Raw genomic sequence first — 17,943 nt, 5'->3', positions numbered from 1 at the left:
AAGCTCCTAACATCAGTTCTGGGTGGCGTGTGTCATTGCTTTAGCTTGTTCAACTGCAGACCTTCGTTACAGTGGTCTCTGTAGGCATTTAACCCTTTTAGCTAAAACCAAGAACTAGATCCTTTTCAGGACGGTAGAAAGGACTTCTACCTTAACGGGCTCCAGCCATCCAAGCTTGGCCACACAACCACGCCGTCCCTGGCACTGAGAGAATCAGAGTTCAGGGCACCGGGAACTTCACTGCCGCTATTGCGCACGCTCTGCGTTCCACGCAGGCTTATTAGAAGGAAAGGGGAAAAAATTGCCCAGAAACCTGTAAACCACAGCGGACCGATACGGGCCTGGGCTTCCCCACTGCATCGCATTCTGGAATTTACAATCACGAAAGTTCTATTGTCTTGCGATTGGCTCCGGGACCGCATGACATCATAGCGCTTGATTCAGCCTCGGGGCCCCCATTGGCTGGCCGCGCCATTGTGACGTCACGGTCAGCCCACGTTCTGATTGTAGATACCCGGCGCCTTCCTCTTTCCCTTGCTGTGGTTCCTGGCGACTGGTGCCTCCCTCCGGCGTCGTCTTCGGCTCCAGCTGGCAAGTGGCGCTCTAGCTGCTGCCTCGCTGCTTCCCAAAGCTGCTGCTGCCCCTCGAGCTAAGAGGTAAGCCGTTAGATCCAGGAAACTTCGCCTGGGCCGCCTCTCGGCCATGACACTTGCGGGAGCGTGCGGCAGGGACCGGAGAAACGCAGTTAGTTCCTGGACCCGCTGCGGAGGAAGAGCCGCCGGCACGGCCCGCATGGCTTAGGAGCCTTGGCGTATGGCTCGGGGGGCCCCAACCCGGCCCCCCAGGACGGACGGACTGACGGACGGAGTGCACAGGGGGAGCTGTGCGGGCCGGAGATGGCTGGTCCTGGGCGCCGCGGGAGTTTGCATCGTGATGCTGCCTCACCTGTTCCACGCGTGGAAGCAGCAGGAGGGCAGTTTTGCAAGCTGACAGGAGACGCGGGAACACACACTGCCCACACCCGAGGCAGAAGGGATGGGTTTGTGCGCTCAGGTCCGGGAGGAACTCGCGGGTGGAGATCCAGGGAGGCGCCCTCTGAAACAGAGCGCTTTCTTTGGTGGAGAACAAAACCTGGGTGAGTTCGGAGAGCCTTCGGGGACCGCAGGGCCGGTCGGCGCGGAGACCCAGGGCGCGACACCTTAGGCCTGCTCTGAGGAAGCGGTGCGGGGACCCTCCTGCCATGCCTGGACCCCCGCCCCTCTCCAGGGAAGCCTGCTAGCCCCGGACTACTTCAGTGTTTATTAAATTTATTAAAACCTGATTAACTGCAACCGGAGGTAATTCGGAGAGGGATGAGGCTGGTGCGAAAGCGAGGGGTCGGGGACTTGAGAGGGACCGGGCGGCCCTTTAAGAAGTCGGGGCGCGGGTGAGGCGGGAGCGGCGGGCAGAGAAGGGAAGCGTGCGGCCGGGGCGCGGCTACGGGCTGGAGGAAGCCCCCGGGTCGCGTCTATTGCGAATATTGAGGAAAAGTGCTCTTTTACAGTTTCCGGCGGTAAGACTCACCCCACCCCTACCCGGACTCCCCGAGTCCACCCTACTGCTCTGGGGTGGAGGGAGTCATGCCTGGAGGAAGAGTGTTTTCGAATTGTAGCTGGCAACCGTTACGTGCCTTGCACTTGAAGGGTGGTGGTTTCCCCTCCTCACTACTGTTAAGCTTATCTCGCAGCTTCTTGATTGCAAATTTACCGAATGCGTTTGTCGAACTTGGGGGTGGGTGCACTTTACGGTGCTTGACATAATAGCTGATCTGGGCAACCCCGGGGCGCGGGGTGGGGGGATTGTGGGGAGCGAGCAGCCTTAATTCTTTAGTAACGGGATCCGTGGCAGGAAGTGCTTTACAGGGTTGTACGAAAGAGCTAATGTTGCTCGTTAGGCTTTGTAACTTGTTCCCCTAACCCCTTGGTAGATACAACCTGTTGGTTTACACTTGTTTTGCCCGAACATCTCAGTCGGTACAGAATCTACAGATAACATACATAGCCGTTTCTGCATTTTCTGGCCGTGAACGAACACTTTTATTTTCCATCTCATTTGGTACAGAATCTACAGATAACATACATAGCCGTTTCTGCATTTTCTGGCCGTGAACGAACACTTTTATTTTCCATCTGCCTGAGGTAGGGGACGAGTAGATGATCACTCCTTCAGTCAGCTTAGACGCTGCCTGGGATTCTCCAGGAAACGTCTGCACTTGCAAGAGAAATGTCACTCATGTCCTTTTGAGATTCCTACCCCAGATTATAACTTCTCATTGCCAGAAACTTTTTGGTTGTATTTTTCTTTTTGCATTTTTCTTTCTCTTCCATCTTTAACTGAAGACAAATGGGAAAATGTTAATGGTTACAGATGGCTATTTTTGCAGAATATAGAACAGAACTTTGCTGAAAAGTGAAAGTAGAAAACATATTAAAATTTGTCATATTTTTCAAGGAAAATATCTCGTGACTTCACATACTACCCTCATGCCCTTGACTCACTTTCCATCTATAAGTGGGGATTTCATGTTACCGAATTGTTACATGGATTTTAAGAGATGATAAAATGAAAGAGCCAACATGGGTCTGCCAAATGTTTCTTCACCTATTTTCTTCTGTGGAAGGGGAAGTGAGGTTTAAGGGATGTGGCCAGTGCTGAAACCCAGGAATCTCAAATAACTGGGAAAATATTGAAAACTAGATTTTCACAAACACTAATTTTAGTATCTCTATGAAGTCATTTTTAAAAATGAGGTGAGAGCTCATTGCCTAGGATCAACAGAGTTTGTTTGTTGGTTAGAGTCCTCGATTTTTGGATATTTGCTGATCACAAGGATCTTCCAGGGATCTTTCTTACATTACCTCCTTGTTTGCTTTCATCATCATTACTGGATGTCCTCTTGCTGCTGTAGGTGAGTATATTGATCCTCTGATATTGTATTTCCCACTTGAATTACACGAATCAAGGAAAACCTGGTTCCCTTCCTCTAGGGTGACTGATGCCTAAGTAGATAGTAGAGAGTGTGAGTAATGGTTTTACTTCTTTCTGATTTAGCCACATCCTTCCTCTCCCCTGAAACATTCTGTAATTATTTTGAATTTGTGTTCTTCCTCTGTTGCCTACCAACTCTTCTATTCCTGATGGGACAATTTTTCCATTAACTAACCATAACTCTTTACATACATTCAGTTTCAGGTATTTTTTGATGTGAGTACCTTCCTGTAAATAGTTGCTCGCCATACAGAATTCTTATGCCATCCTGTGAGAACTGTTATCTCTACTTCCTTCTTAAAGAATAAGAACTAAGGCCTAGATGTGGAAAGAGATTTTTCCAAATTCACATAGCTTTGCCTCTTGTACCATACTTGCTCCTTTGTCTATCCTTACGCTGCCAGGATTTATTCAGTGGGCTATATGCCATTTATGCAACTCTGTTACTCTGTAACTTAAAAATTCAACCTGGTGATCAAAGGTCCATCTTCAAGCCATGCAAGATTAACAAATTATCATCTTTCAAATCTGCCTAAAGTCTTTTTCCTTCCTTTTAGCCCATGTCTGATTCATTCTTTTTATTTATTAATTGACTTGTCAGTTATTGAATGTGGCGGTGAGTGTGTGTGTGTGTGTATGTGATGGCAGGAGAGGTTGTATACGAAGCTGAAGGACTCAGTTCCAGACTCCAAAGGGCTTCCTGAATTGGCTTACACTTTAATCCTTTTATACCCATACATAGTCTGTACCTTGGGCTAAAAGGGGATTAGAAGCAGATTTCTGGAGGACTTGTCTAACTATATCTGAGAAAGCTTTATGGCAGAGCTGTCCATGTTAGCCCTGTAAGTACTTAATATTTTGGACTTGTTAGGGTGATTCTGGTGCAGGAAATAAAACCCAACTCAGATGGGCTTAAATGGCCACCTGACCCAAAACGTCCTGATTGCAGAACTTTTGCTTGTCTCTCTGAAGTGTTCGCAGATGTAGTTACCTCCTTAGTCTGATTTTGCGAGATGACTGCCAGCGACCCTCCTGTCGCCATATTCTCATGTGGGAACTTCCCTTCCCTCTACTTCCCACAGAAAGTCCTTGGCCTACAGATGGGTGTAGGCCTTGTTTCCTTGAAGTAATAACTAGAACAATATAAATCTTATAATCTGGGTCCATCCCAGAACTGAGCAAGTAGATTGAAGCCGCACCTCACCTACTTGGCTGTTACTACGTCTTCAGGAAGGGCATGTGTGGACACATGCGGGGCATGCGGGGAAAGTGAGCGGCAGTGGTGGCTGTAAGGGCCTCCAAGGATGCCAGTGGTAAAGAGATGCCTGGACTAAACTAAACAGAATTGAACCAACATTTGAATTTAGGCTTACGTTTCATAGGAATCTGATAGAGATAGGACAGGCATGAGAGAGAGAGTTTGGAAAGCAAACAAGTATAGAATTATTGAGCAAAAAGCAGGTAGCCCAGTTGGCTGAAACTGATAGAGCAGAAGTGGAAGGAAAGGTTAGAAAGGTAAATTGTTGGTTCTAATAATGGCTGACTTTCATTGGATTATTATTATGTGTCAAATCTGGCACTGAGCATTTTTTACGTGGGTTTATCTCAATTACTAATAATTGGTACTATGAGCATTTCTACTTTACAGGTGAGGAGATGGAGGCCCAGAGAAGTTTAGACACTTGCCCACAGTTACAAAGCGTTTCAGCCAGGTCGTTGTACCTCTTAGCCTGCTCTTTCTCCTTGAGGTGTTTGTTTGGTAACAAGGTACCATTGAGGCTTTAGAGTTAAGAGTGCATTATGAATGCTGTGCTCCAGGAATATGAGTCTTGTCAGAGCGTGTAGGATGGATTGGCATGAACAGAGGCTGGGAATGTGGAAATTGGCTGGAGATTGTTAGAGGAGGTCGGGGCAGTGATAAAGCCCCACCTGGAGCCATGGCCCTGAACCCAGGCTGAAGAGAGCTAATTGAATCAGTTTGTTGCTAGGATTAGGTCTCTCTGACCTGGAGACCAATTGAATTCAAGGAAGGGCACTCGTACTACTGGTTGGTAGAAGAAGCATGGTAACATAAAGGGAGAGGGAGGAAGCTTTGTAATCAGGTGGAAATATCCTAACAGTCTAGGTGCATGTCTACACAACCCATTTCTTCCCCTTGAGTCTCAGTTCCTCTTTGTAGCCACTTGTTCGGCTCCCTTTTTTGTTGTTGTTGCCCTTGTGCAAAAACATCTTTCCACCACATTTCATCCATTTTTAGACACATTTTAACATATCTGAGTAGAGATGCAGCTTATAATCAGTGGCATCTTAAAATCAGTACGAGCATTTTTTCCACATTTTAATATTGTTATAATTAGGATGTGTCCCACCTTTTAATGAAGTACCGTATTCTACTGTGTATAATGCACATTTTTGCTCAAATTTTTGAGGGAAAATTAAGGGTGCTCATTATTCGTGGGTAGTACTAATTCTATATCGATATGAATGTTTTTAATTCTTTTATTTATGTTTATGCACTCTAGAAAGCAATAACAATATCCATATGCAAAATAATACCCTGGAATGCAATCATCGGTTTTGCTTCTAAATATAAATAAATAAATAATTGAATTTAAAAAATAAAACAAAAGATTTGTTTCCTGAAAGTTTGGGTCAAAAATGTGGGTGAGCATTATACACAGCAGAATATGGTGTCGTTGGTGAGAAAAGGCAGATCCCCGTATTGCTAAAGTTCAAGCAGCCAGTTGCTGGTGGAGACAAGAGTAAGAATCAAGTCTTCTGGGCTCCTTCCATCAGCTGGGTTACCTCAGTTCACAGAATAGATGTTAAAATAAACAATAAAATAAAATAAAGATATTTGCCTCATGATACAGGATTATGGACAGCACATGCGGATTTCTTTGTTTATAATGACTGATGTAATTTGAGAAGAGTGGAAGGCATAGTAGTTGACGGTGGGATGCCTCACCCTTGTATAGAACCTGGCCTCCATGGTTTCTTGTCCTAACTGACCACCAACCATAAGAAAATCAACTCTGGGTTTTGGTCTCTCTCTCTCTTTAAAAGTAAAAGATTTAAAGGTGATTTTCAGGTCTCTTGCAGAACTGAATCTGGCTTCCCTTTTGCCATGAGCAGATCTTTTTTTCTGTTTTACCAAGGATAGAGAATGAAAGCTGAAATCATTTAGGTCTTAGAAAGGTAGATGTCAGAATTAGGGATAGAAATTACACTTTTCTCTTTAAGTGGTTGAACATAACCTTAGCAGATGTTTTGGCCTCACAGAGTGACTTGTTTAGGAAGGTAATTGTGAGATTCCCTAATTTTGAGATTCCCTAATGGGAACCCCCACACACCCACACAAACTGGTTCCTACTGAGCTCCCAACCGGCATGTTTCTTTCATGGCAACATTTGTATTTGACTTGTAGGCACTCACTTTTAAAATCGCGTGGTGCCTGCATTTAAAACACCCATGCTTGGTGAGTGTTCCATGAGACAACATTCTCATCCTTCCACCCCCTCTTCCCTTGACATCGCTCTTTCCAGTGCAGTTGTGTGTAATGTCTTCGTATTCCTTATATCTTAGGTTAGACTTCCGTCTTCTTGTTGACTGGATTTAGGAAATTGTTTATTTGCTTTAAGATTTTTAGTGCTGGTATTGTCATGCTTCCTTTACTTAGGAGAAACTACTTTCTTGACACAAACTGGCCAATTTCTAACTGTAATCCTTATATTGGGTGGGTACCCTCCTGTTAGCATATGCTGGGGATGTCCAACTCATGTTCACTGGGACCACATCAGCCTAGCAGTCGCCTACAAAGGGCCAAATGTTATTTTAGGACTGTATAAATGTAACTGCCCTTAACAGTTACCGTATTTTTCTGGACTCTAAGACATACTCCCCCACACCCTGCCCCCCAAATTTGGGAGGAATAATGGTTGTTAATGCTGCTGTTGAATTGTTTACATTTACATTGGTGAAATATTATGTTATTTATGTTATTAAATATTTTACCACATTTTTTGCTTCAAATTTTTTTTCCTGTTTTCCTCTAAAACCTAGGTGTGTCTCATGGTCTGGAAATTACAGGTAAGCGATAGTGCTGTTGCTGGGTAGAAACAAGGTGGAGGACTGAATTTGGCCCGCAGGCCTTGTGTTTGCCCCCTGTGGCATGTGTTATTTACAGTTCCTGTCTCAATTAAGCTCTACCTTTGCCCTTTCATTTCCCTATTATCAACATTTTCACCCTGTCAGAATGAATCTTTTATAAGCCCCTACTAATCAGACCTCATAAAGTCATGATGGAGAATCAGCCACTGACATTTTTATTTTATCTGAGTTATTCTGAACCCCAGAGTACCTGTTCCACTTTGTCTTGGCACAGTAGACACTTTTACAAAATAATTATTAGGAATTTCTCTTTCCCCAAAGATCAGTTCTCATGATACCAAGTTCAATAATTATTCCTTTGCTTCCCTGGGAGTTTGGCAATGTGGTGTCTGTCCCCAGGGTGGTGTTCAGGGTACATTTGCTTTAGTCTTTGGCAGATGAAATAAATTAATATTTAAAGGAGCTGTTGACGCCTCCATCCGCCCAAATTGTGAGCTGATATGCACCTCTGAAACTTCGAGTTTTTTTTAATAGAACTTCTGAATATTTATCTTCATTGTCGATCTGAGGTACACTGATAAATGCATCTACTGTTTTTTGCTTTTCTTTTAATTAAGAAAAGCTGCAGAAAGCAGATTGCAGAAAACACCGCTCAGGTTAGCAGCTACCCATCTGCATAGGGTTCCCACTCTGCCACTTATGGCTGTGTCAGCTCTGACATAAGTTATTCCATCTCTTTGACACTTCTGTTAGAACTGAAGGTAATAATACCTGGGCTGCTTTGGAGGGTATTCAATCTATCAGTATTATACACAAAAGTTAAGTAGGGTACCAACTTCATTTGATTGTCATGGTAAAAAGATTCCTCTGTTGTATAGGATGTTCACTGAAGCATTGTTCATAATAGCAAAAGATTGAGAGAGTGGAGTACATGTCCTTCAGAAGAATCAGTTATACTATAGCTGGGCAGTGGAATACTTTGCAACTTATAAGAAGAATGAGGCTGATCTTTGGGGTACTGAATACAGCTGCCAGTACCACATATCAGGCATTTTTCTGAGGTCCTCTACATATATTCATTTTGGCCTCACAAACCCCCCTGAGGTAGGTATCCCAGTTTTATAGACGAGAAAACTAAGGCACAGAAAGGTCAAGTGACTTGTTCAAGGCTCCACAGCTGGTAGGCAGCAGAGCTAAGGATTCAAACTCAGGCACTCTGGCTGCTATCTACTCAGCCATCCTGGCATGCTGCATGCCTGTTAGAACTAAATAGTTATCTTTGCATTTGCAGCTCTTGAAACACAGCTAGGGAAAACAAAGGAGGTTGACAGTGTGTCCAATATAGAACTTTTGTCAGTAAGTTCTAACCCTTATTTGTATTACACAGGTTTGAATTTATGTTTTTCCACCTTTTTAAAAAAAATTCTACTGAGGTGACAACACTTTCTGTATATTTTGTACAAATGAGCTTGGAGAACATGATGACTTATTTTGAATATTCAAGTAATCACACCAGTTGAGACTGCAATCAGATAAGAATTATTAGTTGCAGATAGCAGAAAATGTTGCTTAAGTACCCCTTAAATGTTTCTCTCCCAGCTATTTGTAATTACAGTCTGATTTAATGTGAGGAATATGATAGAAGTAGAGTTTAGCCTTTTTGAGGGATCCAGCAGAGGCACAAGGCAGATCTTGAGGACGGTGAGCAGTGCTTCGGCATTGACTGTCTTCTCTGCAAGTACACTTCAGCCAAGAAGGTGGTTGCCCAGTGAAACAGGTGAGAGCTTCTGTACGGAAGACAGTGTCTGACAGTATCTCAAAAGCCCCATGTCCCCAAGAGAATGCTACAGATATTGTACTTGCTTTGTTTCGAGAGCAGCTTCTTTTTGTTTACTTGGCAAGGAGTGGTGGTTTAGAGTAGGCTCAGTGACCCCGAGGGAAGGTGGCCGTGAGCACAGTGCACAGTGAGGGAGGTGCTCTTCATCATTGAGCCCTGATACAGAGCTTCGTGCTTGAGTTCCTCAACCTTTAAAGAAATAGGACTGGCATATTCTAAAGGGCTTTCCGGAATTCAGGATCTAGTTGAATAGTATGCAGGGTACTGTTGAAAGACCAATTTCAGCGGGTAATATAGTTGGATTCAAGTATCTATCCACTCATGCATTATCCATCTCAGATATTTATTTCTAATCCACTTATTTCCTGTACCTCCAGCCTCATAACTTTTCATCAGTAGCTTCACCTGGACACCCTGCAAACCTTTTTCTCATGTTGGCTGACATGGTCAGAAGCACCGCCATCCACCAACTGTCCCATGCCATCAGGCTGGCAGCAATTTGCAGGTCCTTCTCTTTCCCCTCAACCACACTCTCCTCCACTCCCTCCACGGTGTTCATCACATATTTTCCATTTGGGCTCCTCCCTGTCCCTCTCTGCTGCCCCCTTCCTCTTCCATTGTCTGCCCCTAGAAGCTTATCAGTCCCTTCCTGGGTGAGCACAGTTCTCCCTGGCTCCTTTCTGTCTTGCCTGTGTTCTGGTTCCCAATCTGCTGTCACAGTAGTCTCCTGACATGTTAGTAGGATCATTTCACTCCACCCTATTTTGGGGCCGTTCTTGATCCAGCTTCGTTTCCTGCCACTTTCCTGTCTGAACTTTTGACTCTAAACACACCACAGACTTTATTTCCCCAAATGTACTTTGTCTGCCCCCACCTCTATTTCACACGGGCTATATTTTATTTGAATGCTGCTTCATCCGTTGCTCCCACCAAAACCAAAAACACAAAAGCAAAGCGGACATAACAGAAAAAGTCCTATTATTCATGAGTCAAAGCCTCACACCCCAGGAACTTTGATCCTTTTGACTCACTTAGCCGTCATGTGGAACCTTGGTTCTAAATAGCTAACCTTTTGTGTGTCTCAGTTTCCTCATTCTTACGAGAATGGCCAGCGCTTTTCTTTTCTCTCTCCTCAGTGTCTGGCATGTCAATCTCTGTATCCTTGGTACCTACATACCACCTGTCATATAGTAAATATCTAGCAATTATTTGCATATATGTCTCTCTAAATATGTATCTTTTAAGTGTAATCCATTCAGGAATCTGTGCTTATGGCTCTGTGAAGGTGTGTTTTGATAGCTTTGGAATGCGTAATATTTCATGAATGGTGAGTCTATCGGGGCTTGGGACTCTGGAAGGCCAGCTTCCCAGCCCAGTGTTGCCATTCTTCCCTCTGGAGTAGAGCAGCAACAGCCTTCAGACCATACAGATTGCTAGACATCGCACATGTCCAGGAGAAGAGGTGACACATGCTATTGTTTTAGAGGGCCGTGCTTATTTACATATCCTCTTGTAGACCATTCAGGTAGAATGTGCCAGTCGTAGATCACGCCAATGTCACAGTGCCCAAGCAAGGAGGAACGTCGCCTCTGGTGTCTGGGCACCCGACTCTCCCATGATGAAATACTGGTGGAGACTGACACACCTTTTTAACCTTGTTTTGTTTGGCCACAACACTGAGCCCTGGTGGACTGTGTAGGTTGGACAGAGCCTGTCTGCTTCAGCAGCCATATGGTCACTCATTGATTCATCTTCACACTCACTGTTGAGGATTTCTGTGTGCTGCCCTCTGCTAAGGAGCATGGATCCCTTACAGGGACACGTGACAGTTCACCTGCTAGCAAAGAGATTATAATCCAGTAGAGGGGAGATGTGTACTTGAATTAACAGATAATTATTGGTACTGTAGCTTTGGCCACATGTGTTGTGGAAGTGATAGAGATCTCAAAATAATAGTGGCTCCAATAATGGGATCTCAAAACAGAGATGAAGTCTCTGTCTCCCATAAAGGGGTGGGGCAGGGTGAGAGGGTGGTAAGTCCAGAGCTGGTTTGACCAGTCATCACCTCCTTCTAACTCACTGCATGCCAAGTTTAGATGTGGTGCCATCTCCCAGGCAGCAGGCAAGAGGCAGAGACAAAGAAAGTAGAAAGGGCAGTGGGTTCACTCATGGTGTCTCTTAGGGGAAGATCCCAGAACTGTGCCTAGACAGTTCCGGTTTTGTCTCCTTGGCCAGAACTTAAACATGTGGCCACGTGAAACTGCAAAGAATTGCTGGAAAATCTCATCTTGATTCTGGGTGGCCATGGGTAGCTGAAAGTCCCGCTGCGGAATTCAGGCAGCAACCACCAGTCTGTGCCAATGGTGGTGGTGGAGGTTGACAGTCCCACACACAGAGCTTCAAAAGCTCAGTTGCCAAGGAAGCACAGAAGCGCACCTGAGTCACATTGGGAGGGTCAGGTGGGTTGCCAGGAGTATAATCAGGAACCTCTGGTAGGAAGAGGAAGTAGGCATTCAAGGACTGGCTCTGAGGAAAGGGGGTCAGGTAGCTGTGGGGGTGGGTGGGTGGAGGAGCATGTGAGGAAATGAAAATCAGCGAGGAAAACCAGAGGGGAAACAGGGGCCCAGTCATATATGGGTTCTAGGGTCCAAGTATAAGACATTGGACATTTTCCGAAGAGGGGAGTTACCTAGAAAGATGCTTTTTAGGGGGGTGAGGAGCGACACAAGACTAGAGGCGGGGACGGTCCTTTAGGAAGGGAGTGCATTTAATCAGTTGGCATGGTGGTGGCCTTGACTACAGTGGCTTTGGGGATAAAAAGAAGTAACTAAAAAGCCTCTCAATTCCACAGGGCTTAAGAACTGGAAAGAACTTAGAAATTGGTCTGCTTTTCCCCTTGACAAGTGAGGAAACCAAGGTCGAGATGCTAAATGGCTTGCCCAGGGTTACACAGCTAGCAGCAGCACCAGAAACCATTTTTTCTGCTCATACTTTTTCCTTTTGTTACTGTTGAATGTGCCAATTTGGAGGAACAGGACCCTGGGTATTCAGAGAAGGCAGAGAGATACAGAGGGGTGGGTGCATGGGCCTTAAAAGATAAGCATGCTCATAATTTGAACAGGAGAGTGGAGAGAGCCTGCTAGATAGAGTAAGTTATGTGAGAATCAGCGGGGGGGGGGGGGGGGGGGGGGGGGGGGGGGGGGGGNTATGTGAGAATCGGGGGGGGGGGGGAGCGGGGGCAGGGAGAAGTCCAATTGTGTGCAGTGCTCCTGGTTCCGCAGTTTGAGTACAGTAAGTACTAGTGTGCATCGAGGAAGTAGCATGAGATAATGCCCCAGAAGGGAGAGTACCTAGATCAGGGGTATCAAACATTTTCACTGGGACCACATCAGCCCTGCGGTTGCCTTCAAAGGGCCGAAACAATTTTAGGACTGTATAAATGTAACTACTCCTTAACTGTTAAGGCCCTTTGAAGGCAACCATAAGGCTGATGTGGCCCCCGGAGAAAATGAGTTTGACACCCTGCCTTAGATTATCCAGGTGGCCTCACTGTAGTCACAAAGGTCCTTAAATGTGGAAGAGGGATGCAGAAGAGACTAGAAAGAAGGCAGCATGAAGAGACTTGGCCCAGTGTTGCTGACTTTGAAGATGAAGAAAAGAACCATAAACCAAGAAATGCAGGCAGCCTGAAGAAGCTGGAAACGGCAAGGAAAGGATTTTCCTGTAGAGCCTCCAAAACGCTGTAGAGGTCACGGTCAGAAAAATTACAGGGGAGGTCAGGTGTTTGTATTTCTCAGATAAGCCTTGACCTCTGCAGGGAAAAGAAGATAGCCCTGCTGACGACACCTTGGTTTTAGTCCAATGAGACTTGTTTGGGAATGCTGATCTGAATGTAACTTGCATGTGTTGATTTAAGTTACTGGTTTGTGGTGATTTGTTAGAGTAGCCCTAGAGAACTAGTACAGTGGCTCCTATTTGTTTGCCAAGTGAGTGAAAGCTGTGCTGTAAGAAATCAGTGCGCCAGATTCACTTATGAGTTGGATTGGGTAGGAGGAGGTTCTGGCGGCCAAGGAGTCGTGGAAGGCAGTTCCGGCAAAGAGGTGATGAGGACGTGACTGGAGGGGGTTGGGAGGAAGGGTGGTGCTGAAATTGCAGCTCCAACAATGGGACCTGGAACTTGGGCTCCAAGTAGCCAGTGCAGGGCAAGGGAGGGAGCATGTGTGCTTTCAGGCCTGGGTTCCTGAGAGGCCGTGGGGTTAGTCACAGGAATAAGGGATGCAGAAGGAAGAGAAGATTGTGAGAAAAGTGTGCTGAGTTCAGTTTTTGGCTTGTTGAGTTTGAGTTCAAGAGGACCACGTTTGTAGGTGGAGAGAGGTCAGATGGAAACAAGCCTTTGAGGTTGGGGTTGGAGATACAGGATTGGGTGTCATTGGTCATGATCCTGACGTAGCTGTATTCTTTCTTCAAATTTCTCCAGTGAAGAGACTTGGCAGCCCTTTTTAAGAATCTAAGATTCTTAAGAATCTAAGATTTAAAATAAGGCTTTCCCTAGTGTTCACCTAAATACAAGGAGGGACCCCCCCCAAAACCAGAATTATCTTCTGGAGGACAGGCCCCCTCGTTGTACAGACTTCCCCCATTAGGTAAGTGGTCTAGGAACCCATCTGCATCAGTGTACCAGCTGGCATTGTTGTGAGAGGCTGTGTTCCGTGCATTTGCCCGTTTCATGATGGACGATTGACAAGCACACCTGGCTGAGTGTTCAGCAGTTTTGACCAAAAACAGCATGATCCCCGTGCCCCACCTTTCCTGTTCTCCCAGTCTCACCCCAAGCAACTTTTCTTTCTTGTTTCCCTGGCTGAAAAAATTCCTCAAAGGGAAACCTTTTGCCAATGTGGAAGAGGTGAAACAAAAAATGGCAGAAGCACTAAAAGGCGTCAAAATCGATGCATTTAACAACTGTTTTGAGCAGCGGGAAAAATGATAAGTGTATTGTATCAAATGGAGAGTACTTTGAAGGTGACTGAAGTTTAAATATGTAAGAATAAATACAAAATTTTTTATTCATAAATTCCTAGTTTTTGGAGGCCCCACCTCGTATTTTCTTGCTGTTTGAATTCTGCATACCCTTAAATTTTTTTAAGAAATAAAAATAAGTTAATACTAAAAAAAAAATAATGCATTTAAATAAACTAAATAACATAATTCTGCAGCCCCTCCTTTCTTTGCATATTCTTCCTTGTGTTGCAGGTCCTCTTCCCAGAAGCCTGTCTGCCTCTGCTTAGTCTCTCTGTCACCCAGCCAGTCACTCAGGGTCACATGCTCCTCCCCTCCCAGCCCCGACACCATCAGATCTCATCCAATGAGTCAGAGAGGATGCAGCCCTAACAAACCTTGGCTTGTGCTGGAAAAGGAAAAGGATGCTATTTGCTTAACATTTCCACATCTGTTTTTAGAATACCAATTTGCCATCGAACTCTGTATATAGACTTATTTTAGACATGGTTTCATCCTGGAAGCTCTTGGTTTCTGATTTCCTTTGTTCTTCCTATAAACTTTGTTGTAATAATTGAAATTATAGCCCATTTCCTGAAAAATGGGAGCAAAATCATTTCAGAGCAACTGTGGAGATGTATTGACCTTAGAGATTTTTTCCTGTGGCACCCCATTGCTTCTCTTTGATGCTCTTTTATCTCTTTGATTACTGCCCCTCCACTCGGTGGCATTTGTACTATGTAATTTGAGCTTACAAGTGAAAAAATTTTCAGTGAAGTTTGTACTGAATATAATTTAAAATTTTTAAAGCCTATAAGACACGAGACGTGACTAATGAAGTAATGACTTCCATAAACCACACATGAAATTTGCTTTCTTTTTTGTTTTAAAGCCTCACCAGAGGATATGTTTTTATTGATTTAAAAGAGAAAGGAAGGAAGGGGGAAAGAGAGAGGAGAGAGAGAAACAGAAACATCGTGGAGAGAGAAACGACGATAGCAAACCTACATACAACCTTCTGGTGTAAGGGATGGACAGCACTCCAACCAACTGAGCCACTGAGCCAGGGTGCAGTTCACTTTCAGTTTCATTGAGCTACTTACATTTCTTCCCCAGAAAAGGAAGAAATGGTTGAAACAAGAGATCTCATTCATTCTAACTTGACCAACTAAACTTTCAGTTCTCCCTTCCTTTTGATTTGATTAAAATAAGATTTATGTGTGCAAAATTCTGGGTTGCCACTTATGTCAATCAGTATCCCTATAAGACAAAGTCCCGTCAACATCCAGAGAACACGAACTGAGTGCAGCACAATTAGACCGTACCAGAAGGAGAGGGAGGCGAAGATGTTACTCCTGCACTTCAGTGCCTGTTACTGTCATACATTTCAATGGTGCCGTCCACACAGTCGTGATTATTTTGTTTTCTTTCTTGAAATCAAGTTGTTTGCCCTAAAGAGACAGTGCATTTGGTTTGCAGGCATTTCTCTGTAATCTTTTCCAAACTAAGAAAGCAAAGAAAGAAAACATTTTGTAGAGAGAAACCTACGAATAATCTCCTTGTCCATGACCAAAGGGTAAAATGTCCTGAGCTCTAGTTTAAAAGCATAGCGTGTCTTCCTGGCAGATGGGAGTATGTAATATACCTTTATAGTAATTGTTAAAGCTCCACACAGGATTTGTTCTCTCATCGACACTGCTCTCTTTCAAAGGAATTCACTTCTAAATGATGAAAGTCATGCCTGGTGAGGTGAAATGTCACTTAGATTCTTATTTTGGAGGAGAAGGAAGTGTCATGAAATTTTCTCCCTCTCTTGTTCATATTCATTCTTGTCTCTTTTGCTTCTTCCTCCAGCTGGGACTCCGCTTTCCTTCCAGCAATTACCTTCCTGTACAGTGTCAGGGCCACACCTGCATCTGACAACCATTTGCAGGAAGGAAGGAGGTGAGCCCACAGGCTTCAGCCTCTGGTGCTGGGGCTGCAGCCTGCAGGGGAATGTGGCTTTTCCTCTGAGGAGGCCACACTATAAATTTTAAGAAACCTACACAACGCTCACTTGAACTGATTAGCAAAATGAGTCAAAGAAAGTAGGACCTGGTGAAAATGGGACAACTGAGGCGATAGGCAAATGGAAAGTGTGATTTCTAAGAGGTGTTTAGTTGTACCACGTTGAAGTCAGGAATCTGAGTCTTTGATCCTGAGCGAGTGTTCCCTCTCTTTCTCTATGTAAATAAATAACCACTTGAGCATGTGTGTAGTGGTTGATGAGAGTGAGTATGTACTCTTTGCAGTACTACCTAATAGGAGTTAGCCACGGGAAACTTGTGTCTCTCGTTATTTGTGACTTAAAATTTTACTTTTTGGTGACGAAGAGTTTCCACTAGGAGTATCCTCATTTGGAAAGGGCGTTAGTGTCATGCTTTGGCTAAAGAAACTTTCAGTGTTTTTATGCCCACATAGTAATGTGAAAATCAGCTCATCCTGTTTCATTAATTAGTGTTGAGTTTCTTGTTATAACATACTCACTTAATTTGATGAGTTAGCAGGGAACTGGGAAGGACTTAATTGTTTCATAGAGTAAAATATTTATTGTTAATTTTTGTTTGTTATTGTTAGCTTGCTTTCAAAATGACTAAGTATCAAAACATTTCAGGGATTTAAGTGATAGGTTTTTAAACTCTGTGTTTGCAGTACTTCAAGTTAAATTTAACTCCTAAAGTTAAGTCTAAGGACATATTTCTGAGGTGTATTTGGGATATTTGCCTTTAGGTTGGGAAGTTAAATTTACAGTGTCTATTTAGAAGTGAAACCTTATAGAGGGGAAGAATTCTGTACACATTTATAATACAGCAGCTCTCAAACTTTTTGGTTTTAGGACAAAAATTGACAACCTCAGAAAGCTTTTGTTTATGTGGATTGGTATTTATTCTATTAAAATTACTTTTGCACTATTTTAAAATAAAAGTTTTAAATAATTAGTAATACATCTATAGTAATAACTAGCCATTATATGATAACATAAATAACCTATATTTTTACAAAAAATATATTTTCCAAAACAAAATGGAATCAGACATTGACATTTTTGCCAGCCTGTTATGTTTCTGGCTTAATGAAAGACAGCTGGATCCTCCCGTCTGCTCTGCACTCAGTCTTTGAGATCACACCCTTTGTAGCCTCTGGGACACCTTACAATGGACACCTTACTAATAGCAATTCCACTATTAGTATTCTCATAGTAGCATTATGGAACCCTGCTGAAAAGGGTCCAAGCCCCCTCAGAGGTATGTGGGCTACCCTTTGAGAACCTCCATTCTAACCAGATCTTGTTTATGGTATTTTTAAGTCAGGACCACCCTTCTATTTAGCTATGGAAATATCACTTCCCCCTTCTTCTGCAGCAGCTGTTGCCTCTTGCTTCCTTCTGCCTGAGTAAATTTTTTGATTTGTGCCACAGGATCTTTGAATGCCACCTTCGTACTTGAACTTCATCAGGTAGATTGGATTGGGCCCTTTTATCAAGTGAATGTATCTGCAGGGCACCCTACATAGGTAGGATAATAGTTAAAAGTGAACTCATGTCTTCTAACAACACTGGTCGCTTACGTAGGTGTTCTGTTGGAGGGCTGTAGTGGTCAGTTTTGAAATAAAAATCCAAACCAGTCAGTAGTGAGTAACTGAGAGACTGAGGTCTCAGTGCAGCATGAACAACAGTGTTTCAGATGTTCACTTCATTTTTTTATTTATCCCATTCTTTTTGATATCTACCTATTATATGATTTGGGCCTTCAAATTGGCTGGTTTTTGGAATAGCTTTTACAATAGCTATTTCCTTTTTTGTTCCTACCTGTTTGATGCATACTACTTGATATATTTTTTAAATGTTGCTCTTGGGCAGTGCATTTGCTTTAATAAAAATTAGCTGCATTGTGTCCCACTTTCCGCCTTATTCTATTTAACCATTTAACCTTTAT

General features: G+C 43.8%; 1 protein-coding gene across 1 annotated transcript in view; it reads left to right on the top strand.

The window, feature by feature from the left end:
* The first annotated feature begins 596 nt into the window (after positions 1-596).
* ELOVL5 (ELOVL fatty acid elongase 5) overlaps positions 597-17,943 on the top strand; it is a 75,814-nt gene continuing 58,467 nt past the window's right edge. The window contains exon 1 of the mRNA XM_037054965.1: positions 597-656. The gene's annotated coding sequence lies outside the window, so the exon portion shown is untranslated. The remainder of the gene's footprint in view (positions 657-17,943) is intronic.

The sequence above is a fragment of the Sturnira hondurensis genome, unplaced genomic scaffold (genome assembly GCF_014824575.4).
Source record: "Sturnira hondurensis isolate 20B ecotype Veracruz unplaced genomic scaffold, ASM1482457v3 Scaffold0000880, whole genome shotgun sequence".
Taxonomy (NCBI): Eukaryota; Metazoa; Chordata; class Mammalia; order Chiroptera; family Phyllostomidae; genus Sturnira; species Sturnira hondurensis.
This window is presented reverse-complemented; position numbering and strand designations above follow the sequence as displayed.